Genomic DNA, 17,743 nt, shown 5'->3' with positions numbered 1-17,743 from the left:
CGCGGAAGCCCCGCGCCGAGCCCTGCGCGGAACCAGCCCTACCTACCGGGGGGCTCCTCACGCCGCGCTCCGCGGGGGCTCCGCGCCGCCCTGCGCTGCCGCGCACCCCCGCCCCGCACCCACGGCGGGGCTCCCCCCCGCCCGCCGCCCGCCCCAGCCCGCCAGCCCCGCGCCGTCGGGGAGCGGCTCCCGCCGCCCGTCTCCCCACCTGCGCTCCGCCGCCGCTACGCTGGTCCGCAGCCCCCGGGGCACGGCCGCCCATCCCGCGGGGCGGTGTCGGGGCTGAGCCGCGGGGGTCTTGGACCCCTCCCGGGGTTTTCCCTCTTGGGGGGTGAAGGAGCAAAGGCAGGATCGTCTCTTCCCCCGCGGTGGCAGCGGTGCACCGAGTGCTGAGGCTGCTGCGACGGGGGGGCTCGTGGATTAAAAAGAGGAAAATCCCTTTATAAAGGAGGAGGGTTGAGTGGGGTGAGAGGACCGTGTCCGTCAGAGCTGGGGGGAGGAAGGGGGAAAGACGTCAGAGTGCTAGGGGACGTTAGGGGGAAGTAAGGATGACTCAAGGGAGAGTGATTGTCGTGTCGTGGCAGGGAAACAGGGTTAAGAAGTAAAATTGGGGTGAGAAAACAAAAGGGAATGAGTGGGAGAAAGGAAGGAGCAGGATTACATCAAACCAATGGGAAAGAAAAAGGAAAGAAAGAGCAGATGAAGGGAGACATGCTGAAAGGAGGGCTGGAGGAAGGTGAGATTGCTGACGAGAGGTGAACTCTCAGCTCTCATTGCCCTCCCTGGCACCCTTGGGCCTAACACTGGGCAAGCACCAAGCCAAGGCATGGTTGTGTGAGGCTGGTTGGGACCATCTTTCCCCACAGCTCTCTTCCAAACCTGGTTGAACATGCAGCCATGTTTCCCATCTGCAGGGCAGCTGGCTCTTGGGAGTCTCCCTTTTTACCGTGCGTCTTGCAAACCTCACCTGCATAGCTATGGTTGTATCAGTTTTCCTGTGAAAGGATTCTTGCTCTCCGTCTTCAGATAATGTATGACAATGAGCCTCTAAGTGCTGAAAGTAAGGGTACATGTGCAAAAAGGACCCACATGTGCCCTTGCCCCAGTTTTTACAAAGGAAAGATCATGCTGAGCTTTAGCAGTCACTGTCAGCTCTTGAGAAGCAGGTAACATGGGCCATTGGCTCATGAAGGATAGAAAAGTGGAAATAAAAAGTGCACAGGAGTATGGAATTGAGACTGGTAAAAGAACAAATGTAAAAGGTAAAATATAGAAAACATCCCGGTCTCAAGAGGGAGATGCAATGAAGTAAACATAAAAACAGAGAGGAGGAAGCTGGCAAATTAGCAAAGCTCAGCCTACCACGAGGAACAACTCAAGGGCTAGCACTTTCCTGCCTGTTTGCCAACTGCCTTGCCAACAGAAAGGCTTGGGCTGCCTGCTCCTGGAGTGAGGAGCACATCATGCCAAGTAGCGTGTTATCCCCAGACACTTATTATGTACAATAAATTAGGTTTGCATACTCATAAATTGCGTGCTTAATACTACTTTCAAGTCTCTGGGCTCAGCTGAAGAAGCCAAAATATAGGTGGCCAAAGAACTGAAGGTTATAAATGTTACTATTTTTGTCAGCCAATCTTATGGGTTGTTGAGTGACGTTAGTGATGCAAGGTTTGCTTCGTGAGTCTGCAGTGAAAACCTCCTCCCAGTAAAAGGCAACAGAGACAAATTTTAGACAGAAGGGAGCATCAAGGCACCTTCTAGATAGAAATTCTGTCATAAGTAAACACAATATAAGTAGAAGTCAGAGACCGTGGAAACAATGTTGAGGGTATCTCAATCAGGAATAAATAAACAAGTTCCAGTAGTTAAAATGTGATAGAAAATACTTGGATGCTAAAATGAATGTTAAATTAAATTCACAGGAAGTTTTATTTACATTTTAGTCTGGTTTTCTGCAGCTTAATGCAAAGAAAGAAGTCATGACTATAAAATAGGGAAGATTCTGGGGAAAAGTGTTATCTAAAGTCTGTCTTAGGCAAATTTAGAAAATGCTAACCAATGAAAAAAAAATCCTTTCCTAGATTAAATCTCAACTTCATTCTTCACTGAAGACTATAACAAATTCCTGTTGTCCTTACTGGCACTAATTAACACCTGTTTATTGAACTGGAGCTTTTTCACTTCTAAAAATTAATTAATTAATTGTAAATTAATTATATTTTAATGAAATTTATTACAATGAATCCTGAAAATTTTTTATCTTTGATTTGTTTAGCTTTGTTTGACAAGTAGTGGTTCCTTGATACTCAGACTTGGTTTGCAACTTTCCACCCAATCAATCAACTACGCTGGCCAAGTGTTACCTTACACGTGTATCTACTCCTGTAGTTACTTAACCACAAATTAGTTAAACCATACATTCTGTCCTGCAGTGTTCATTTAAGCTATGTGTTCATTTAAGCTGTGTGTTCCTTAAGCTAATAAGACTTTGGGTTTTGAAGCTGCCTTCACCTGGGTGTGTCTGGGAAAGATTGAGACAAGAATTTTGGTGAGGTGTAAATATCAGTTGATTTAATAATTTACTGTTCCTTCTGTGCTCATCCACTAGTACTATTTCAGGTAGTTTTCTGGTAGCTGTCTTGGGAAAGGACCCTGCTATGCTGGATTCCTGTGTGTGTTCTGCCAGCTGTACCCCAACAGCATCCATCAACCACGGCCATGCCAGAAAGCTTATTTTTTAAGCAAGTATGTTACCATATTTCCAAAGATTTGTTGAGCCCGCATGTAGCTGTTTTAACTCCCTCTTGGTAACCGTAAAGATTTTTGTGTTTTAAACCTGTGTCCGTCACTGAGACTTTGCTTGGAAAAAGGTCACTCAGTTTCTTTTTCTTAATGCTTCCTGCTAGTTGGACTTTCAGAGGAGTCTGAAATGTGAAGGGACAGAAGCTGAATTCTAACCCCAATGACTATCTATGTTAAGGACTGGAATTCACAGTATTCAAGAAACTACAGGTTTCAGTCATGATGGAAGGAACAAATGTCTCTCTAAGGAATAAATACCTATCTGGCTAAATATACCTTTGAGGTAAGATTCTATTTGCTGGTAGGTTTCTGTTTAAATTTTGTGTGGTGCAGTTAGGCATTTTATAAGATTGGATTACAAAGTTACTTAAAACCCACTAGGTTCTTAAAAAAAATCCACCCCAAACAAAACAAAACAAAACTAACCAAACAAAAATGCAAACAGAAAACCAAACTAAACCAAAACCAACCAACCAACCAACCAAAAAAACCCCAAACCCCGCCAAGGTTTTGACAAGTATTTGCTTAGTAAAAAAGCTTTTACTAGAGCTTAGTTTAAGATCTGTAATAAAAGCTTTCCTGAGACAAATACTACAGAAATTTTTATGGTAGAATTATTCTAAAAAAGGGTCTCTCAATCAGCTTGTGGTTTTTGGGACAGAATCCAGCTTAGGTTCCCTCTGCAGTTCCTTTGTTAACTATGGAATCCCCAAAGAAATTCTGTCTCCATTTGCTCAGCAGCTCTGAAAAAAATATGGATGAGAACTCTTTTGGAAAATATATTTGAAAGGTATTAACAGTAGGCAGTTACCTTGTGGGAAGATACAGATACAGCTGCAGTTTTGAGCTTTCAGGACTCCAGAGAATGTAGATCACTGATGTGAATTTTTGATAGTAAACTGGATGAAATGTCAGAGAAACAGCCCTCTTTTCCCACTGTGGCGAATACTACACATGACATATTTTTTAATATTGTGTGACATAGTTTCTGTTAGCCTATAATATATATATATACATTAAAAAAGAATTATAAGACTGTAAAATTTAGTACTTAGAAACATAAGAAAAGCAGAGTTAAAACTCTATTTGAAATCATAATACAGTCCATGTACCTTTTCTGATGGTCTTTAGTGTACTACTTTTTTCCTGAGGTGCTAATCTCTTTCAATAAGAGTAAATCTTCACTATTTCTATTTATCTTCCTCATTAATCACGTGACCTTACACATTACACTTCATTCAAAGTTTGCAATGAAAACAAATACAAAACTGGTGATTTTCTCCAGGTGTTTATGCAGCTCAGACTATCAGTGCTTCACAAATATGGACAATTTTATCTGTAGAACACACTAAGAGAAAGGGTAACATTTTTTTTGTTTTTACAGATTTGTATGTCTAAAATATGACTCCAGTAAATTTCCATTGCTGCTTTATTCAATGTTTACACAAATCTCAGAAGCAACTAATATTGTTTTTGTTGAAATGCTGAAGAAAATAAAATCAATATTCAATCTAAGTCAGACATCTGGCATGAAAAATTTCAGCTGGTAGAACAATGCCTGGCAAAGTTGTATGCAATTAAAAGTAAAGCTTTTATGGTGTGAAATTTCAGGCAACATGAACTAGTTTTTCAACACCTGTTGTAAGAAAGCTGTCGTAAAATTTTGAAATTAAGGGACTGAAAGAGAAAATAGAACGTGTCTCTTTTCTCCATTCTCTGACATCAACTGTATTGTGTTATTCCTGGTTTACTTGGGTGTAAATAAGAGTGAATTGGATCTTATGGTGAACTGTTATATCTGAACTGTATTGATCATATGATTAAGATGAAAAAAGTGAGGAAGTTGTGTATTATTATCATAATTTAACGTTGATATTGCCAGTCATTCCCAGAAGCCAGTCATATCAAAGCTCCATTGCAACAAGTGCTATACAAACATTTTTTCCTTTAGGCTTTTGTGCATTGTTGGTCAGCACCACTGAACTACGTGAGGAATAATCAGAAGAAAATAATGGTAATGAAATAAAACCATAATTCAAATTAGTGATTCTTAATACAGGATATAGTACAAAATAGCTGTTTGGCAAGGTACTTGGAAGTAATGCTTGTTATTCTGCATTTTGAAAAGAATGGTAAGTTAGGACCAACGAAGGGGATTAGACAAACCAAGGATCCACCTTTCTTCAGTGTGCCTTGAACTAAACAAGATCAAGCTGATTGAAACACTTATTGGATTTCCGGGGAAATCTATCCCTGAGCAATAAATCTGTGTGATTGGAGACCCACTATTTATCAAGCTTACAGCAAAAGGCCTTTGAACTGGTGGACAGTTGGCATAGGAACACCCTCAGCTAGGCTAGCACTTCTGCCATTTATAATTTGTGTTGTATGATAACTTACAGTGTGTCAGTGACCAATCACATACCCAGGAAGACAAGGAGTATGCCTACATGGGAATCATGACCGTGAAACCTGATTAGTACCTCACATCACCATGGAAAACAAAAAAACAAATATAACCCAAAACTGAAAAGAGGAGCATGGTGAATGGAGAGTGCCAGAGCTCTACCCCAGCAAATAAAGTCATAAAGTTATGTGTGAAGGGATGCAGAAGTGGGCCACAGATCTGTTTGCAAACCTTGGAGACTATCAAGTGCCATATCACAGCAAAGAGAGAGCCTGGAGCAAAGAGAGAGTAAAGGAGAGAGTGGTTTCTGAAATACTTTTGGAGCTGTTACTGCCCATATGAATATTCTTAACCCATGCTGAAGACGGCATGTAGTCCTGAATTTGGCTTTGAACAGAAAGGAATGCAAGAAGAAAAATTATTTCCGATGAAAAGACTAGCAGATGAGTTTAAGCCACCTTCAGTTGTTTAAATTCTGCTACTTTGTCCTGCAGTTCCAGTCATGAGGGCTTTACATTAAACTGTCTCAATTCAAATTGTCCATTATTTACTAGCCAATTTTCTCTTGCTGTCTTGAAAAAAAAGAAGTCAGAATTGAGAAAGGTTTTCAAGAACATTAACTTTTCATATTTCAATTTAGGAAGGTTTTGTGTTTGTGTCTGTTGCATTTGTTTTTTGTTTGTTTGTTTGTTTTGGTTTTGTTTCGGTGATAGCATGGACGCGATCTTTACAAATGCAGTTTTAGGAGAATTTAGAAAAAAGTTCTTCTGTACCTTCACTGAAAAAACCCAACAACTCAGCTTCATGGATTTTCAATCTTTGCTGTGATAGCACTTCAGTCTTTAGAGGAAATCTGATGACTGATTCTTTCTCATTATGAACTTCACATGAGCAATATTCCTTTTACAGATCCATGGATATCAGCCTCTCCTAAGAAATCAGAAAGCAAAGCAAAACAAAACAAAACAAAATAAAGATGTTAAGCACTAAATGAAACCACACAGAAATTGTATTCTGTTAACTATGATCCAAAGATACTGTATAAACTTTAAACGCTACTATTACTAATAGATATAGTACCCATGTTCTTACTATAGATATGTTTAAATAAACCCTCTGATCATTTTCAGTGCATAATTTTGACCAGGTAGGAACTGGCAAAAATATTGAAGAATACCCCATTGAGATCTAACCGTGGGAATTTCCTTGGAAATATCTAGTGAAGGCAATATGAAAAACTGGCCTTCCAGGCAACTCTACCAGTAACTGGTGGCACTGGGTAGACTAATATATCAAAACCTGATGCTTTTTGGACTCAATTTCTCATCACTCATGTCCTTACATTTTGGCTAAACAATCAATGATTTCTTGAGGGAAAATCTGAAAATATTGATTAAAATGTTGATTGGATTCTGTGATGATTTTAGGATTAGAAAAAACAATTTTTTTTAAACAAAACAAAATGAAAAAAACTCCCCAGAATCCTCCCCAAACAGCAGTAGCTTTTGAGCAGTTTAGCTGAAATATCCACACAGCATAAGTCAGATGACCCTGTCTGGGCAATGATTTCATCTGTTGTTATGTGCATGGTCTGTAGCAGAGAAAAAGTTGAAAATAGTGTCAGAAATTTCAAAATATTGAGAGAGAAAAAACATGTGTTGGCTTTAAATTAGTTTTTAATGGAACCCTTTCCAGAACAATTTGCAGGTCTCCTGTATAATAGTTACAGAAATCTAATTAAAGTCTATACTTGCTTAGCTTGTTGTGAAAGACACAGAAAATGTGATTTAAGCTAGCATGTTTTGTTTTATAATGAAAGTGAGGCAGTGAAATTGAGCCATATGTAGATGGTCAGTCATTGACAGGCAGTGACCCATTAAACCATAGTATCTCCATATTTGTTCACACTTCTAAAGCTTTTAGAGTAAACATGAGACCTCTCTTCTCCAGAGGTTTGAAATTTATTATATCTTTAAAGCTACCCAGCATATCTTCAAACATCCATATCAGTTCACTTGCTCCACTGCCCCATTCCTTCAGGAAAATTAAAGTATGTACTTACTGATGTTTTAAAAAGCTCACAAAAGACAAAGTGCATAGGTGAACAGAGGAGAACCAAAATAGTGATCCTTATTGTAAAAGCCACTTATACTAAAAAAAAAGTGTCAGGTTCTCAGCAGACAATGAGCTGCATACAGCCATCAGGGCACAATTCAGAGCTGTTTTCTGAATTCTGTGATCTAATTTATAAGTCATCTATGAGAAATGTAATTTGGTCTTTTCAAATTAAATCATCTGTCTAAATAAAAAATGGAAAATGTATCATTTCACTACTGTTGAGCCAGATAATTTAAAGTAGTATTTGCAACCAAAATGAAAACAGAAAGTAAAAAGATTCTGATTTTGTCCCCTTTGAAGTAATTCTTCTCATCAATTTCAACTGATAGGAGATGATTTTTTAAGCACAACTACTACCAGGAATTTGTAAACAGGGTTCATAATTGCTGTGGGAAAAGAATATCACAGTAGATATATCTCTGGAGGAATGTGAAGGAAATGAGTGTGGAGGGTTATATATACAGGAGTTTATACAGATGCTGTTTCACTGCAAGCTCTACAGTAGTTAAATCTCTCTAAAGGTGTCCTGAATTTATGTAAAATCATCAAATTGGAAAACTTGCACATTTAATGACAAGGTTCATGAAGCCAATACTTCTGACCTGAAATGTTATCTAGTTTCACCAGGACAGTCCCTTTTAGTCACAAGTTATTATTTTATGACTGCTGAGTGACCTCAGACTTCACAGGAAAAGTACATTGGTTTGTATTGCATTAATTTAGTAATGCACATTCATAAATGATGTCTAAGAGAGTATCATAATGCTTGGTCAAACTATTATACTGGAGTATTTCTGCTTGTTTTAGAACAAGTTCGTTTAAATGAATAGAATTACAAAAGCACCTCTGACATAAAGAAAAAAGTCTTCTCTTTGAAATCATACAGTAATTTCAAAGGGTTTGGAACAGAATGAGAATACTACTGGACTAACACGAGAAATTTGACATTTTTAAAGACATGATATAAAAATATTTATCTCCTTTTAAGGGCTTCAGTAAAACTCAGACACTGCCTGGGCATCGTGTAGGCCTTTGTACACTGAGATATTTGACACAAAACATAGTTTTTTCTTCTGTGTTTGTTCATTTTGTCATTTATTTCATTAATTGCTGCTTACATACAAGTATCTTGTTTATCGTATCTGTGATGAAATCTATATAAAATAAATATTGTTTCTGTATATTGATGTCCATTGCCACTACTTAGTAACGGCTGTGCCTTCAGCATTTCAGGTCGTCCTATGGATAATTAATTATTAATTAGACTAATCCTGTAGATTTCAGTGACTCCACTACCAGGTTAACAAACTACTTTAAATCAGAACCTCCTTATCTACAGGTGTCTTGAAACAGTTAAGTCAAAACTAAAAAACACTTTCTTTCAGTGAAAAGTTCTTAACTGTGGACAAAAATATCTTAGGTCCTCTTTCTTGCGAGAATGCTTTAATCCAAAAAGCACTGTTTATTTCTGCGTTTCTCTGATCTAAGTGTTACTACTTTAAATGCAGTCAGAAAGCATTCAGCACACAAATCCGTATTGATAAAATTCTGAGTAATGTCTTGATGTAGCTTCTATGTATCAGCAAGTGCATAATCCCAATTCAAGGGGACTGCTTTAGTGCCTGGAAGAATTACTCTAACTGACTTCAGTGAAAATTGAATCAGCATATAAAAAAAGGTGAATTAGAGAAATAAAATTGAGCCTCAAAATGCTATAGATTTATTAATGAAGTCTTGATCTGCAAATTAGAGTGTAAATGACAAAGTATTACAGTTTGTGAAACAGGGATAGTTGATAAAAGAACATATGATCACAGCAAGAAGGGTTTTGAAAGAAGACTTTGGGATTGGAATGGCCAATGTTGACCAGAAAACCTGGTAGCTACAGCTACTTATCTTTTTGGGCTCTTGGTGCTGTTTGCAAGCCATTCTGGGTTCTCTGTGTGCCAAAAATCACACTTCATAGTCATAATTGCTGTTAGTTGCTAACCTTATTGCACTCAAGGAATGGAGCAGGTGACCTTTAAAAATCTATGGTTCCTGCAGACCTGTGGCATAGCAGAACAAGAAAGAAGGAAGCTTGCATAGCATTGTTATCTTGATTGTGGATTTGTCAGAAGTGCTAAATATTTAGTTTAAAATACATAATTGTTACTAAAGCAGTGGTGCAACTGACACTGTCAGAACAACTTTCTTTGGCAGTTTTGATTAATTCAATTTTGAATAAGAATAATTACTTCATTGCTGTATTTATGAAAAAATATAAAGAAGTGAGTTCACATTTGTGAACTAATCCTTAAGGTACTAGTGCTTTGACACATGTGGAAGGCAAATGCAAATAGCATGAAAGCTGGTATTTTTCTATGATTTGTTGTTCATTTAACTTGAAACTGGGAAAAGTGATATTAAAAATTGAAATGAACCTGGTGACTATTCCATAGATGCATTTCACTTGGGGAATTTGCTAAAAATATGCTTTGGAGCAGGATTTTGGAAAGGGCTCATAAATTAGCTGAGGTGAAAAATAAATAATAAGAAAAGAAAAGAAGCTAAGCTCCATTACCCAGTACTCTAGCAGATTTATTGGGAAGTCACGCTTTCAGCTAGTGTTTTTATAACTTAAACAAATTACAAGTAAACATCATATTTGTATGTGCCTTTTCATGAAAGCAATGTTTCAAAGTGATTCATTATTTATTACATGCTCTGTGGTATACAGGCTATCCATCCTGCCACTGTTAGATGTAATGAGAACAAGAAAAAAGACCTTCTGTGCTTTAGTAGAAGATAGCAAAGCCAAAGTAACTTTCAAACAATATAAAAAGAAGGCTTTCACATATAAAATTCATGAAACTTATCTCAACAAATCAGAAGGTTTTCTGAAACTCAGTAGCCCTTTCCACTTGCCTCCTGACACTTAGTCCTTCAATAAATATGCTTTATGGTTACATACATGTTTAAAATTCATTTGTATATATATATTCAAAATCATAGAATCATAGAATGTCCTAAGTTGGAAGGGACCCACAAGGATCACTGAATCCACCTCCTGTCCCTTACAAGGAAAAACTGAGGGAGCTGGGTCTCTTTAGCTTGGAGGAGACTGAGGGGTGACCTCATTAATGTTTATAAATATGTAAAGGGTGAGTGTCAGGAGGATGGAGACAGGGTCTTCTCAGTGACAACCAATGATAAGACAAGGAGCAATGGGTACAAACTTGAATACAGGTTGTTCCACTTAAATATGAGAAGAAATGTCTGCACCATGAGAGTGAACACTGGAACAGGCTGCCCAGGGGGGTTGTGAAATCTCCTTCTCTGGAGACGTTCAAAACCCGCCTAGACACATTCCTGTGTGACCTCATCTAGGTGTTCCTGCTCTGGCATGGGGATCAGACTAGATGATCTTCAGAGGTCCCTTCAAATCCCTAACATTCTGTGATTCTGTGGTTCTGAGATATGACATCCCCAAAATTCACACCATGTGCAATCTTTCCCTCTCTGTTTAGAGCAATCAGAAATATTAGCATATGGAAGAACACTGAAATCACATATTCATCTTCGTTTATTAATTTTCTTAAAAACTTATTTTCGTAATTCGTAAATGCGTTTTGTGCTGTAATTCCAAGTCATATAAGGTGGCACAAGAAATTATGTTAATATTAATGCTACCACGTTAATTATTAATTTTTATATTTATAACTATATTATATGTGAGTATTTTAATTTAGACATTGTTAAACCCCACAATTTCACCGACTTTCCAGAAAAGCGATATTTTTTACTTCCCCCTACGCCCTGCCTGTTGTTGCTCCGTACCGCAGCACGAACCGGCAGGCGCACTAGGTGATCAGCACCATGGACAGAGGCCGCGGTGAGGGGCGGTGCCTCGGGCCGCGGCTGAACCCATCTCCGGCATGGCAGGTCAGCTTCAGTCACCCCAACCACCCCTGTGTTGGGGGCAAGGAGAGAAAGATGACGCTGTGTGAAGGTCTGCTGTGCTTTAAGACCTCAGAATACAGGCTGCGGTGAAAAATGGAGTAAATTGTGCTTTACCAACTGAATAAACTACTCTGACACTGTTAGCTCTTTGAAGCGTGGACAGTATTTTCCTTTGCTTTTTATAGAATATCTGGCATATTGCAGACACTCTTAAAATGTGATAGGGAGCCATCTTTGAAAATAGATGGTCTGAGCAAGTAATATTAGTTATGTCCCCCTGTTTGACTGAAAATGAGTTAATTTTCTTCATGCAGTTAGAAACCTTTATTTTTTGTAGATAGCACGGTCATTGTTTGGGTTTAGTTTGAGAACAAGAAGATAACACTCAATGTTTTTAATTGCTCTGATCTGAGAGCCAAGGCCTCTGAGCTCTGCCCACAGGTGTGAGGCAGCTCGGAATTGGAGCATAGATGGGGCAGAGCTTGACTGACATCCAGACTGATCAATAAGAATATTCCATCCCTTTAGCATCATGCTTCATATTTAAGGACAGTCGGGATCTTCTGGCAAGTCATGGAGTTGGGATGGACCCCTGTTCGGGTGAGTTCTGTTCAGGACTTGCTTTATTTTGGCCTTTTGCCATCCTGCTGTTTTGCAGAGGCCTCTGGGCCTTTCTGCCTTTTTCTCTCTTCTCTCTCTGGGATCGGCTGTTCAGGACCAGGTGCTGCTGCCTGGGACAGGCTGCTTGATGCAGACAGAATTTGTGAGGAATTGCACTGAGTGTCTTATATTCTACATTCTATATCCATGCTATATATATTATTATTAGTAGTAGTATATTAGTGTTATTTTGTTATTTTATTAAAATGTGTTTGTCTGAATCTACAAGTTTCTCCCTTCCCTTTCAATTCTCTCCCCTATTTGGGGGTGGGAGGGGGCGGTAGTGAGTGAGCAGCTATCATAGTTAAATTGCTAGCTTGGATTAAAGCACAGCACTCCTCTACTTGTTAGGTAACAAGTATTACCATACTATGGACAAGATAGCTGCTAGGCAGCTGAATGGCAAATTTTCCTGAGCAACATCAGACAACAACATGAGTCAATTAACAGAATATTTTGTTATCCTCCTCCCTTCCTGTGGAGAAGAATAACACTGGACATTCTCACTGGGAGGTCGGCTAGGCTACCACACAACTGGAATGTCAAAACGTATGTGGTATGTTACACTGCATTTATTTAAAAACAACCCCAAATCCTGTCAATGGCATTAATATCCCATGATTCCAATCCAAGAATGACTTGGGAAATAATTAAATTTTCTATTAGGTGAGTTGAAAGCCTGTATCAAACCCAGGTACTGTCATGGAAGAAGATAATATCTGTGGCTCATCTGTGACAATCTTAAAAATAAAAGAAGCCTTCTTTCCTAACTTCAGACATCAACATCACAGGCATCTTCAAGTGAAGTCACTCCAGACTCTGTGGTCAGTGAAGTGTTATGTTCACCTGAAGTGAAGGGTGCAGGTCACCTGAATATTTGAAGACATTTGGTAAGGACAAGACAAACTGCACCCTGATTCCTTCCAGTGCTTCAAAAGGGTTACTGGGGTAACTGCTTCAGAAGTAGACACATCCACTGCAGATATTGTTTTTATCCAGAGGGATGCCCTCGACACTGACACCAAGCAGTATGCAAGCAACTGGGCAAGAATTCAGAAGTGCCGATGTCTTTTGAAGAATTAAGTACCTGGGAGTGGGGAGACTTCTGGGAAGCCACACACAACCTCACAATTGCCTGGAGGATGTGCCATCAGAGAGTATCTGACTTGTTCAAATACTTCAGCTCATATTGAAATAAAACCTAATGGCAAAAGCCCACAAGCAGCTGCACATTAAACTTCCACTGTATGTATTTTATACCTTAAATACAAACCACTGACAAAAGTGTTATATATGAGACCATAACTAATTTAGCTTCACATTCACCTCACTGTCTTGGATGCCGGTTATACTTCATTAGTTTATTTGATTTTTAGACATCCTTCCCATTAAAATTTCAATCAAAATAAGTGAAATTAATCAAAAGACACTGAAAGCTGGAAAATATGTCTTGATTCAACTATTTTTTTTTTTTAGGTATCTACTACTGATACAGAAAAATAGAGTGAAAGGATAGAAATAAAATTTACATTATAGGATAGAGGTGATTAAAGGAAGAGTATTTAAAACTACTTTTTTTGGATTCAGCATCTGCTTTGAATGAAACCTCTTCTTCCTATTAGTCCAATGAAAATCAAAAGCAGAAAAAATTAATGCAGTATTGTCCTTTTGAGTCTACAGACAGCCTGAAGCAACAGTTCTGCTTCAGGAAATAGGAAGGATGCTCTAAACTCATCCATTGAAGTGGATGAATGATAAAAATGGGAGATGAAGGCTGAAAATATGCTACCCAATTTTAGGCATCTGATAGAGCTACTTCAGACAAAAGTTGAGTTTTCCCTAGGCTATGTATACAGCCAAGGAAGACAGACAGTTTGCTCTAGAGATGGACCAGAGCGTCTACTGAGGTCTCTCTGCCTCACTCTCTGGGAAATTTTAGATGATTTAACTCTTTCTGTAGGCACCCCCATTCACTGACAGAAGTTTTATGGTATGCATTCCTTTTCACCCTCCTCCCTGCCCCTCTCCATCTAAATTAGCGAATGAGAAATTATCTCAGCAGATTAGAATGAGGTGCTTATCCCAGATTTCAAAGCTGTTGACTAAACTCCTTATATGCCAGAAAGGAGGCCATCCAATTGCCACAACTTTCAGCTTCTCCTCTGGCAAGAGGGCAGTTTCTCTGATGCAATCATCAACTTTTCTGATGCTATCAGATTTTGATTGCCTCTCCGTGCTACCAAAACCTTGCTATGTAAACTCAATGCAAACAAATTACTTTGTGTGGAAAGGACTGAATCATGTGTTGCAATGAGTAGATTTTGCCATGGTTACCATAGTCAGGAACACTCATTTATAGCGTCAGAGTGCTAAACATTTTACTAATGTCTATGATATGCTTAAAACTGGGAATCTGATGACCCAAAGTACAAAAAGCACTGATTTTTTTTTTTTTCCAAATGAAAGAAGCCCACTGTTCCACTTGATCTATACATAAATCTCACTTTTAATACTGGAAAAGTATTACCTCTTTATAATAAGGAAGTTGCTGTAGCATTTCTAGTCTTTTACCTAGAGGACCTCCACATTTCTTACCACAGAATTTAGGCCCACCAGAGATGTCAGGGATCATGGAGCAGCCTCTCCTCTCCTCTCCTCTCCTCTCCTCTCCTCTCCTCTCCTCTCCTCTCCTCTCCTCTCCTCTCCTCTCCTCTCCTCTCCTCTCCTCTCCTCTTTCTCTTCCTAACAATGTTATTTCCTCTCATTGGGTATAGCTGTGCTGTAATAACAGCAGATCAAGGAAAAGCAAGGGCCACATTTGGGTTCCCTGCTTCTACATTGCTTCAGGGGAAACTGTGACAATCTTATTTTATGTCTAGACTGCATCCCACTCTTCAATAGCCAGCCTATGCTGAGGGGCCATTCCCCACCCCCCATGCTTTGTTCCTCACTTTATTTATTCCTAGTCCACACACACAGAGGGAAGAGTCACAGACCACAGAAATATTCTTATTTTGTGTGCCAGGGCTGGCAACACTAGAAGCGAATTAGATGAAGCAAAATGGTATTATGCTGCTCTATACCAGTGTGTTGTGTAGGTGACAGGTGTATTAAGAAAAAAAGTCAATTGTTTATTTACAGTTTTCCTAAATGCAGATGTATTAAAAAAAAAGGCTTTTTATTTGTGGTTTTCCTGAATACTACCCACAGCACAATGTACTGTTCAGTTATCTTTTACAATTTAGTGTCATAGCTAATTTACAGACACATTACCACTCAGGGAAATGAATACTTATTATTTACTTAAGCCTGTGGAACTCACTTAAGTCTCAGACTGTGAGCATTCAAGCTGCCTTGGGTCATGACAGAGACACGGGTGCCACTGAGGGGCCCAGTGAAAGGAAGGAACCCTTCCTCAGACAACAGACACCCTTCCACTTGGGGTCTGGCTTTGCTCCTAAATGCTATTGGGCTAGACGAAGAGCAGAAATAACATGCCTGGGTAGCTGGTGTGAGTTACACGCCAATCTTTTACTTGTTCTCTTAGTCAGTAGGAGTGGTAATCAGCCACTACTGGTCCCAGTAGCCCAACCTTGAGGTATATGGAGGTGATATCAAACTATGAATGCCCATTCAGCAGGCATGTGGTCTGGGCTACAATCCAGCACAGACCCAGTAGCAAAGTTCAAGCAGACCCTCCTTGCAGTCTACTACATACAATTTTGGTTATTCAGGAATAAGGTGGCAATATTACTGTAATAAATATTTTTTGAAAAAGGTCAGAGAGGTGGGAGTTGAATGTTTTAATATCTTTTTGTAATTTTCATTGCATTTTAATGGTAACTGCAATAAAAACACAGATTTCTCCCCCCCTCCCCACCACAAAGAGACAGATAATCTCAGCATTTCCAGGCTGAAATAAAGCCAAATTGTGGTAATGAATCACTGAAGTATCACCCCATAGAAACAATGAAATGCATGTAACTATGAAAAAAAAAAGATGATTTTTGGAAGGACCAAGCAAAATCACTGTCAGCAAGGAAATTACTTCATATGGATCTGACACTGACTTTCCAGTTTCTGCCCCTCCTCCATACTTTTCCCCTTTTTTGTCTCTTTTGAAAGGGCTGCATGGAAAGTGTAGCTCATTGTTAAATGATCTGATAAAACAGGCAGAAAAGAGAAAGAGCAAGATAATTTCACTTGTATAGATGAGCAGACAGAAAAACAATACCAAGGCAATCATTTGAGCAAACAGAGGCTCTTGCAGTAACATAAATGATTATGCACACACCGTTCTCAAAATTTGAGATGCAAACAAATTTGTAGAGGAGACATTAATCAAGAGATTATTCTTATCAAATATATTTGCTTATAGAAGGACTTTTGTCTGTGTCTATAAAGCACTAAAACAATAAACAAAAATAGTAATCCTATTCCTCTATGCAAGATTTGCAAATCTGAGCAGAATCCTTTTTACTCATTCAATTACAGTTTTAGACTAGATCTTCCACTGCTCTGAATTACCATGCTTCTATGGCATTCATGGTACTCTGTCAACATATATTACCTGAAGTTTGTGTTTTTTGTACACAGTTTAGTGATGGTGAAGATACCAAAATAAAGCTTGGAGACTAAGCCCTATCTCTGTTCAAGATATGAACACAGCCTGGGAAATGTGAACTTTCCTGCATCACATGAAGATATGAGGAGCAAGCAGCCAGCAGTAGGTGCAACCATACAAAGATTAAAGTGTATTCCTACCTGTAAAGGTATATTTACAAGAAGGTGCCTCAAGATGACATTTAATCTGTTTTCCATTTTGGTTTAACCTTTAGCTTCTGAATTGGTGGGCATTTTATGTTAACAAAAAATTTTCAAATGAGTTCAAGTACCTCTTAGGTCTGTTTTTTTTAGAGAAGTTTCAATACACAGATCTTGTCAAATTTAGTAGCAGCTGATCACCTAATTCCTTTAGTGCCACTTGAAAACCATATTCATTAGTCACACTTCAAAAATGCCTTTTGATATTGAATGCCTGGCATCCATAGATTTCGAAGTTTATTTACACTTCCAAGGTTTTGCTCAATTCAGGAAACCATTTTAGTACAAACCAAACGCCCATTGAAACTAACAAATATTATGCTTATGTTTTGAATCAAGAACATATAGAAAAAAATGTGGCCTTCCATTCCATGCCCTACTGGAAGGTAGTATTAATTATACCTAGCTCTCTTCCGAAAAAAATATTTGGGCAATGTCTGCCCAAAGATATACCTGTGATTTGACAACCTCTCCAAGCAATCTATTCCAGGGTTTATCTCTACTATCTGTACCCTAGTGCGTAACCATAATCTTAATTTTTCTTATTTTATTATTTAAGCACATTCTTGCCCACCAGTGAAGAGGAGGTTCTTCCTTCCTAAGACAACTTTTTATTTACTGTAAAGTGATCATTGCATTATTCTTTTATAATTATTTTAAGTTGCGCTTGTTTTCCTCATAGGTAAAGTCTTACGGCCTTTGGTCATTCTCTGCTTTTTTGTCTTCGATGAATTCTTAATCCTCCGCAAAATTTTGTGCCTAAAGCAAAATCATAGAATCATGAATAGTTTAGGTTGGAAAGGACTTTTAAGATCTTAAAATCCAACTGTTAACCTAACGCTGCCAAGTCCATCACTAAATCATGTCTCTAAGCATCACACCTACACAGAAAATGCAGTATTCCAGTAAGGTTACTATCATCAGAGCTGAGTGTCAGGTGGATTACTTCAATATCTCAGAGTCTGTAATCTTGTTTTAATACTTGTC

This window comes from Caloenas nicobarica, chromosome 1 (assembly GCF_036013445.1).
Source record: "Caloenas nicobarica isolate bCalNic1 chromosome 1, bCalNic1.hap1, whole genome shotgun sequence".
Classification (NCBI taxonomy): domain Eukaryota; kingdom Metazoa; phylum Chordata; class Aves; order Columbiformes; family Columbidae; genus Caloenas; species Caloenas nicobarica.
The sequence above is the reverse complement of the archived record's forward strand: the minus strand, read 5'-3'. Positions refer to the sequence as shown.